Source organism: Polypterus senegalus, chromosome 1 (genome assembly GCF_016835505.1).
Source record: "Polypterus senegalus isolate Bchr_013 chromosome 1, ASM1683550v1, whole genome shotgun sequence".
Taxonomy (NCBI): domain Eukaryota; kingdom Metazoa; phylum Chordata; class Cladistia; order Polypteriformes; family Polypteridae; genus Polypterus; species Polypterus senegalus.
In genome coordinates, this window is record NC_053154.1 from 332,346,034 (window position 1) to 332,356,432 (window position 10,399).

Consider the following 10,399-nt stretch of genomic DNA (forward strand, 5'->3'; position numbering starts at 1 on the left):
TAAGCAACGAAAACATATTTCGTGACACATTTATTTATTTATGCTCTCATTTCATGACATATTTATTTATTAAGGCTGTCATTTCATGACATATTTATTTATTTATGCTCACATTTCACAGTACTTTTATTTATTTACGCATTTATTTATTTATTTCATTTTGTCCGAAATATTCCTCCATATCAAAGTAGTAACTAACATGTCCTTTTACTAAGATCGTTCCCAGAGTACACGTTACACCACTTTATTATTAGTCTCTACTTCCTAATAACTCTCTAATACCCATAATCCACCCTTCTTCAATTCCACCAGGGTGAGTAAATGCGAACATTAATTTTATTTTAATTTTTTTCATTTTTATTACTATTTAATTTAATATTGTTTCTTTGTATCAGTATACTGCTGCTGGATTATGTGAATTTTCCCTTGGGATTAATAAAGTATCTATCTATCTATCTAATCCCTTATTACTACGGAATCCCCAAAAGTCCAGACTTACAATATACTACAACAGGGGTTCTCAATCACAGTCCTGGAGGGCCGCAGTGGCTGCAGGTTTTTACTCCAACCCAATTGCTTAATAAGAAGCACTTATTGCTCAAGTAACACTTCTGCTTCACTTTAGTTGTCTCGCGTGTTAAGATTTTAAACCCTTATTGCTTATTTTAGTCTTAAACAGCTGTAGTCTTGGTTTTTAATTGCTCATAATTAGCAATAACATGCAAATGACAAAAGAGACCAGCATTTCACCATTTAGCTTGTTTCCATTTACACCTGTGTGTATTTATCATGCACTATTGGGTTTAATTAAATACTTGGAAGGTAGTGAAGAGAAAAAAGTGAAGGACTGAAAATTACTCCTCAATTTTAGCCTTCAAATCATTTGGATGATATCCTTAAAAAGGGAAAGAAAATAGGATATGAGAATTACCTGGCATAGCAGAGTTAAAGCACTAAGAAGCCATGAAATTAAATTATTGGTAAGAATTGCTTTCTAATTAAGCAACCAGGTTTGAACAAAAACCTGCAGCCACTGCGGCCCTCCAGGACTGTGATTGAGGACCCCTGTACTACAATAACGAAACAAAATTATAAATTGTAAATTAGTTGTTTATCTTCCTAGAAATTATTATCAGTGTAATTTTTTTTATTTTTGTTATTGCCTCATAAATTTCAACTGCTGTGTCTGATGCCGTCACAGGAGGACAGTCTGAACATTACTTTTCAAGCATTTGTGGTTAAAAATCAGAGAATTTGACCATTTTCATCCATGAGTGATATTTTTCCGAACCCTGCTGCTTACACACGAATTGTACTGAGCCTTTGGGCCAATAATGCCACCCCCAAATATATGCCGCCCGGGTCGGACCTCCCCCTCCGCCCCCCCAAAGCTACGCCACTGTTGCTCTAACTGCTATTATGTTAAATTCTATCATTCAAAATATTTGAAGTTATTTTGATGGTACTTTTGTACTAAACACCATGTCTGACATTATTTCTGGAACCTCGTTCAATAAAGGAAAATTCCGTTAATGACATTAATTTATTATGTTACAAAATAAATGATGATCAATAACACAACATAACAATCAACAGAAAATGAAGGTCTAAACTTTCGAGTTCTCAGTAAAAGAAACTTTTGAAATTGTATTGAACAATTTTTTAAATGATCCAGCCCACCATATACAGTTCATACCTTCATTTCCATTGTCTGTCTTGAATTGTGTTTTCTTAATTTTGTTCTACGCTGCTGCTATAATGTTGATAAATTTCAAGTGGAGTTATTAAACTTTCAAACGTTTACCTGGTTTTTAATTTTAATGCATAATTGTTCTCCCTGGGACCCTAACTTATAAGTATGTACTTATCAAAAAAAGCGAAGCAAATCTCTTAAATTGCTTAATAGATATTATATCGTTTGTTTTTCTAAAGAAATGTAAAAATTAGCATTATTGAAAGTTGCACTTCCATAAGCCGTCTTTTTTATTTATTTTGTAACTGAACTAACAGATTTTAAACTGAACTTAAAAAAAGTTTTGTTTGGGTCGATGCAATAATTACAAGCCCATTTTTTAGTGATTTTGAATCCTTTAATCGCCTTATACCATTTCTTGTATTAGGAATTCATCATTTGTCGCACACCCCAACTTACTCTCCAAACGGAGATATATTTTTTTGTAAATAAGATTACCGTCATTAGGGTTCAGCTGTCTTTGACCACTTTGTGCCTGTGTGTGTCGTCATCTCTGTTGTCTGATTTGGTGCAACGCCTGAATCCTACAAATTGCCCCCTGGACAGCAGTGTCCCCTCTCGATTAGTTGAGGGTTTTTTGATTCTGTCAGACCAAGTTTTGTTACCTTAATAAATGCTACCTTGATTTCTGGTTGTGTTCTTGCTGCCTTGAAACAGGCTGTGGTGCAGAAACATACTATAAAAAAACAAAATAAGGACCCTCTAATGTGTCAAGTGTCAGGCCAATGTCTAAAATGCCTTTTTTATCTAAAGCGTTAGAAAACGTTGTCCTAACTCAAACATTTCTAGATGAAAATAGTATTCTGGAAAAATTCCAATCCAGATCCAGATGTTCTTGCAGCACTGAAACATCCTTGTTAAAGGTTAACAGTGACCTCTTCCCAAGTACTAATGCTGGAGATTCTGCCATTCTTGTACTGCTTTTGATGCTGTGGGTCTTATGATTCTTATATCCTGCCTTGAACAGTATGTAGGCATCCAAGGTAATGCCCAGAAATGGTTTAAATCTTATCTAAGAAATAGGAGCGTTTCTATTCATTTGGGTGAGTTCTCATCCTCTGTAGCTCCTTTTACTTGTGCTGTTCCATCGTTGGACCTCTTTTTGACAGGCATGTTACCTTTAGGCTCCATTGTTAACAAGTATGGCTTCTCTATTCTGATGACACTTAAATATATTTGCCACTAAAATCAAAGCGAGAAAATACAGACCCTCCAATGCGTGCTTGAATGATATAAAAACCTGGATGGCAATGCATCTTCTAAACCTAAATGATAATAAAACTGTGATCATGGTGTCCAAAAGTTAAGAAAGTTTGAGTGTCTCTGATGTTGCTCTTGGACCCCTTGCCATATACAGTATGTATCATAAAGCTTCAGTTAGCCCAGGTGTGATCTGCGGCAGCTTATTCTGACTCGACAAACAGATAAATTGTGAAGTTAAATGAAGCTTTTTCCAGCTGAGACTTTAAGGTGAAGGCTTTTCTTTCTTTCAGTGATCTTGAAAAGGCCATCCAAGCTTTTACAACATCTCATTTGGACTATTGCAGTTCTTCGTATGTAGGTGTTGGTCAGGCCTTGTTACGACACTTACAACTATTCCACAACTTTGCTCTTTGCTTATTGAAGGCTCTCGTAAGTGTGGCCATATTTCACCAATACTGACCTCGCTTCATTGGCTTCTGGTCCATTTCAGAATTGATTTTAAAATTCTATTTCTTGTTTTCAAATGTTTGAGTGGATCAGCCCCATCTTGCCTCTTGGAACCTCTTCACTTGTATGTGCCAACAAGAGCCCTGCGGTCTACTAGCCAGAGGCTCTTAGTTGTGCCAAGGCTGAGGTTGAAACAAAGGAGGAATCGGATGTTTGCTGTGGCTGCTGCTTTTCTCTGGAATGGCTCACCTTATTATGTTAGGTCTGCTCCAGCACAGGCCATTTTTAAGTCATCATTAAAGTCTTATTTCTTCTTGCCGCCATTTGACCCTGCAAGAGGTTGACAATGTTTGTATATGTTGGCTCACGTATATTCATGATTATTAATATGTATGTATGTGTATTTTAGGTTTATCTTTTATGTAATGGTTGGTTATTCTTGCAGTTTTGTGATGTGTACGTACAGTATATTTGAACTGCTTCTTTACCCTTTCTTGTACAGCACTTTGGTTCAGTTCTGGCTGCTGTTGTAAATGTGCTTTAAAAATAAAAATTGCTTTGCCCCGCTTTATAAAACATTATTTTAATACATAACACTAAGAAGTGCAGATCTGAGACAATGGACTGTAAAGATGAAGTTGGTTTGCAACATTTATTACAAAAAGGTAAAGAATATATAAAATAAAGAACAAGAATTGTAGGTTGTAACTGAACAATGAGGGACATGTATGTTTGTTACATTTTCTGACAACACAGTCATTTTCCTTTTTCCTCTCACGTTATCTAAAAACGGATGCATGTCTTCCATATGTGAAATAAAGGATGATGAAGAGTCTAAGGACATATTCCCTCTCCTCTTCTTCTGGAAATTCAGATAGCAAATCAAATTTTTGAAGGGCCTCCTCAATGTCGTCTTTGTCCATTGACAGTAATGAAGGGAGTGAGATGTGCACCCTGAACACAGAAATGTTCTCAGCACACCACTTCTCTGCCTCGGTAAGATGCTGAAGGATTCTGTGTTGCTGTAATACGTTTTATTAAAAAAAAGAAACAGAGAAAATTCTTTAAATGGTCATCATAAAGCTTATAGCCTTTTCCTCCACATTTACAAAAAATGTAAGGAAAGTAAAAAATAATGTACAGTATATTTAATTTGTTATACATTATTAACATCACTGCTTTCGATCACAGATTCTTCAAGTCTTCAATGTTTCTTACCATACACTATTATGAACACAGCACGTAATGCATTTCAAATGTTTTAAGGCCTTTAAGAGTTGTACTAGCACTCCAGTTTGTCAGAAGATCTAAAACAGGCTTTTAGTCTTTTGGGCTTTGACTTCTACTGCTTAATGATTAACAGTCGGCATCTGTGACAAGCATGAAGTCTTTTTATACATTTTATTCACTATACCATAGGCATTGTAAGCCAGCATCAACAAATGTAATTCATCTTTCTTATGGAAGTTTATAAAGTGATGTGTCTGTACCTGCTCATCAGTGCCATGTGCTGGATGTTGAAGAAGGGAGGCTGACGTTTCTTCTAAAAGTAAAGACCTGAAACCTGCAGAACGCAGTGCTGTGGAGCAGAATAGCAAGACATTTTTTTTCATTTAAGATGTAGTGCCAAGTCTTTACTCTGTCTTCTCATTAATGGCTCAATAAAGTCTAAACCTGAAAACAGAGAAAATAATATTTACCTAAGGAAATGTTAAAAAAAAAACCAAAAGAATAAGCACAATAAATGACCCTGTCCTGGCTGTCCATTATTTCTGTACCTTCTAATTTTTTGTTTGGTTCTTGGCCTTCATTTAGAAGGGCGTTTGCTCGCTCAGTCCGATGTGAGCAGTTACTTCAGTGATTTCAAAAAGAAGCACAAAGTTTATATTGGTAAACATTTTGACTATTTGTCTTTGATTTACAATACGGCTAAGTTTATTTGCCACATTACCGCAGAAGTGAATAAAAGTTATTAAAGGAAATTTAAATGTCATTTACCCCTTGGTGCGGGAGTTCTCAAGTAACATTCTTCAACACGCTGGCATGTCATTCTAAAGAGAACTGAGCAGAGTCACGTTGTTAAAAGGAGTTTAATGTTTACTATCTCTGGGTATGTCAGAGGACTGGGACTGCGTGAAGTGGGTTTTAGCCTCACTTGGGGAGGCAAAGAGGGAGGGTGGGGGGTTAAGGGGAGAGAAAGAGAGCAGGCTTGATCTATACCTAATCTATCTCTCAATCTTTATAATTATAACTATCAACGTAATAATAAGCTGCATGGCAACAACTCTTGGGGAATAGGAAATTAAGACCTAAACTATTTCACTTCCAGTTAAGACTATAAAATGACATCAAAAACTCAGAATCAGTGTCTCCATGATGGGACAGTTAACTTCGTAAGCTGGAATGTTAAAGGCCTGAATCACGAATTAAAGAGAAAGAAAGTACTTTCTCACCTAACAGGTCTAAATGCTAAAATAGTATTTTTACAGGAGACCCACTTACTAAGTAAGGATCAGTTCCGGCTGCAAAAGACTGGACTGGCCAAATGTTCCATTCTAGTTTTACAAAGAAAACTAGAGGGTGGGAATTCTCATACATAGAACAGTACCATTTGTAGCATCAGATGTAGTATTGGATCCTGAAGGGAGATATGTGATGGTCATGGGAGACTTATCTAACTGTAAAATGATTTTGATAAATGTTTATGCACCTAATGTTGATGATAAGGAATTTATACAAAATTTATTTGCATCCATTCCCAATCTGAACACTCATAAACTTATAATGGCTGGGGACTTTAATTGTGTTCTAAATCCACTTTTAGATAAGACTTCCTCCACAGGGGAACGCAACTAACACCGCAAAGATAATTACAAAGTTTATAACTGATCACAACTTATCAGATCCCTGGAGGTTTTAAACCCAAATTCAAGAACATATTCTTTCTACTCACCAGTACATCATTGCTACTCAAGGATTGATTACTTCTTTATAGATAATAACTTCTTGCCTAAGATTAAATCTTGTAAATACGATGCTATTGTTATTTCAGACCATGCTCCGATGATCTTGGAGCTGAAATTACTAAGCCCCATACACTCACCCGCAGATGCGCTCAACCGCTTCTATTAGCTGACGAGAATTGTACTGAATTTATATCCAAACAAATGAATTCTTTCTAGAGACAAATACATCCCCTGAGATCTCTGCAGGAATACTCTGGGAAACTCTTAAGGCCTTCTTAAGAGGACAGATTATCTCATATCTTTTCCCACAGAAATAAATCCGAAGCAAGAAAGTAGCAGAGATAAAAAGCGAAATTACTAAAATAGATGAAGAACATGCCAGACTACCAAGCGAGACTCTACATAGAGGAGGCAGGCTCTACATTCAGAATTAAACCTCTTGACAACTAAAGAAACTGAACAACTAATTTACAAATCCAGACATCATTATTATGAACATGGAGAGAAAGCTAATAAGCTTTTAGCTCAACAAATTCACAAGCAAGAAGTGCAACGCAATCTCGTAATTACTAACACGAATGGAGATAAAATCATCGAACACAAAAATATAATGTACACTTTTAGAGACTACTATAAATCCCTATATACTACTGAGTTTAAAGAAGACAATATACAATCTAATGCATTTCTGGATACATTACAGATACCACAAATTGACGCTTTTAGTGTGGAGGAACTTGATAAACCTCTGTCATTATCAGAATTACTGGATGCTATAAAGTCACTCCAAGGTGGAAAAGCAGCAGGCCCTGATGGCTACCCTGCAGAGTTTTACAAGAAATTCTCCGCTCAGCTAGCTCCCCTCCTATTAGCAACATTTACAGAAGCCAGAGATAACCAATCTCTTCCACAAACCTTTCGCCAAGCACTAATCACTGTCTTTCCAAAACAAAATAAGGACTTATTACAATGTGCATCATACAGACCAATTTCACTTCTGAATAACGACGTTAAAATACTCTCTAAAATCATAGCTAGAAGGATGGAGAAAGTGCTCCCTCGTAATATCACAAGACCAAACTGGATTTATTAGGGGCCGACACTTATCTTCAAATCTTGACGCCTGTTTAATGTAATATACTCACCAACTAAATCAAACACCCCAGAAATATTATTATCATTGGATGCAGAAAAAGCATTCGACATGATTGAATGGAAATACCTTTTACTATTTTGGAGAAGTTTGGGTTTGGCCCAACATTTGTGCATGGATTAAATTACTGTATACTAACCCAGAAGCTTCAGTTTGCATCAATAACATTTGCTCAGACTACTTTAAACTAGAACGTGGCACAAGACAAGGATGCCCTTTGTCACCACTGCTGTTTGCAATTGCCATTGAACCACTGGCAATACATTGTCGAAATACTGATCAGATAAAGGGGATTAGCAGAGAAGGACTGGAACAGAAAATCTCATTATATGCAGATGACATGGTACTGTATATATCGGACCCAGAAAATTCTGTGCCTGCAGTCTTAGCAGCACTCACAGAATTTCAAAAGCTCTCTGGTCTCAGAATTAATCTGAATAAAAGTGTACTCTTTCCGTGAATTCTCAAGCATATAATATTAGATTAGACACCCTTCCTTTTATCATTGCAGAACAGTTTAAATACCTCGGGGTAAACATCACAAGTAAACATAAAGCTCTTTATCAACAAAATTTCGCGTCTGCATGGAAAAAATTAAACAAGACTTGCATAGATGGTCAACCCTTCATCTCACACTAGCTGGAAGAATTAACACTGTTAAGATGAATATTCTTCCTAAGCTCCTTTTTATTTCAAAACATACCAATATACATTAATAAATCGTTCTTTAAGCAATTAGATTCAACAATAACCTCATTTATTTGGAATTCTAAACATCCACGCATCAAAAGAGCGACCCTACAAAGACAAAAGGCAGAAGGCGGCATGGCTCTACCTAACTTCCAGTTTTATTACTGGGGCAAATATACAGTCGATAAGAACCTGGACACAAATAGAAGAACATACACAGGCATGGACCGCAATAGAAGTAAAATCCTGCAGTACTTCTTTGTATTCCTTGCTCTGTGCTCCAATAAACACACGCTATCGGCAATACACTAATAACCCAATTGTGCTCCACTCACTTAGAATCTGGAACCAATGTAGAAAGCATTTTAAGACGGAGAAGCTTCTTCTGTGGCACCCTGCAAGAGAACCACCTCTTTCAACCTCACAAACATATGCAGTTTTAATATCTGGAAAAATTTGGAATTAACTTGCTTAGAGATCTTTATATAGACAACGTCTTTGCATCCTATGAACAATTACATTCCAAATTTAACATTCCAGCTACAAATTTCTTTCACTATCTTCAAATCAGGAACTTTGTTAAACAGAACCTTCCAGATTTTCCTCATCTTGCACCCTCATCCACGCTGGAAAAATTATTGCTCAATTTCAAGGAGTTAGACTCCATCTCTACAATATATAAAATCCTTTTACAATCCCTTCCTTTCAAAGATCCAAGAGGACACTGGGAAAATGACCTCTCAATTAATATATCAGAAAAGGAGTGGAAAGTAGCAGTGCAGAGAATTCACTCAAGCTCCATATGCGCAAAGCATACAATTATACAACTCAAAATGATATATCGAGCACATCTGTCTCGACTAAAACTCTCAAAATGTTTCCAGGGCATGATCCAACCTGCGAACGTTGCAACCAAGCCCCAGCCTCACTAGGTCACATGTTCTGGGCCTGCACCAAATTAACATTATTCTGGACAAAAATTTTAATTACCTCTCAGACAGTCTTGGACTCACAATCCCTCCTAACCCATTAAGAGCTGTGTTTGGGGGTCTTCCAGAGGGTCTTAAAGTGGAGAAAGACAAACAAATTGTGATTGCATTCACTACACTGTTGGCACGCAGACTTATTCTGATAAACCGGAAGAACCCAAACTCTCCTCTTTAAGTCAGTGGGAAACTGATGTGTTATATTATTTAAAATTGGAAAAAATCAAATACTCAGTTAGAGGATCTGTGCAGACCTTTTTCAGAACATGGCAGGATCTAATCAGTAATATTTTAAAATGATTTTATAAAGCACAGAGAATTTGTTAATTTAGGTATTTTACAAGCCTTAAATTTTACACGTTTGGCTTGCTCTCTCTCTCAGGGGTGGGGATCGATCTGTTCTTAACTCAATTTTTCTTTTTGTAAAAATTTGATTACTTTGTATGGATGTTAATAATAAAAAAAAAGTTACAAAAATATTTATGCAAACCATTATAAACATACATTTAAAATATCTGGATTTCGAAAGGTAGGCGTTTCTGGAACTTCAAAACCACTATGGACAGTATGCTGAAATTAAAAAAAAAAAAAAAAATCCAATATAATAAATGAAACATAACACAAATATCCAACACAAATTGTAGAAGGTGACAAAAATGGGAACCAGCAACCAGATATAATCCTCCCTCTACAAATACTACAATGAAAGAAGAGAGGACTAAAGTTAAGACACACCTCATTAAAACTGAAGGGGGCCTCGAGGATGAAATACAGAGACACCACAAAATGGTCCTTTGAAACCCTGGACACAACATTAAATACAGACAGACACAAAAATGATAGTTACAATATGAAATGGTCACACCATCAACATGGAAATTCCACAGTAATGGCTATTCATCTGACTTGGAAGGTCCTAATACATCCATCCATCCATTATCCAACCCGCTATATCCTAACTACAAGGTCAGCCAACACAGGGCTCAAGGCAGGAAACAAACCCTGGGCAGGACGCCAGCCCACTGCAGGGCACACACGCACACACACACACACACACTAGCGAGGCCCTAATACAAGGGGTAAAAAAAAAAAAAATAATCCAACAAAAATATGAAATACTGACGTACAGTAAACTGTTGGCAATGCCTTTTAAACAAAAACAACAATGGAATTGCCCGCTTGTTACACACCCTGTGTTGTT

General features: G+C 36.5%; 1 long non-coding RNA gene across 1 annotated transcript; it reads right to left on the reverse strand.

Annotated features, from left to right (window-relative positions):
• Window positions 1-4,112: 4,112 nt before the first annotated feature.
• Window positions 4,113-10,141, reverse strand: LOC120519771. The gene is made up of 4 exons (XR_005631658.1): window positions 9,934-10,141; window positions 9,703-9,768; window positions 4,894-5,077; window positions 4,113-4,425 (listed from the first exon to the last, which is right to left on the reverse strand). It is a non-coding gene; the product is annotated as an uncharacterized LOC120519771 (long non-coding RNA).
• Window positions 10,142-10,399: the final 258 nt, after the last annotated feature.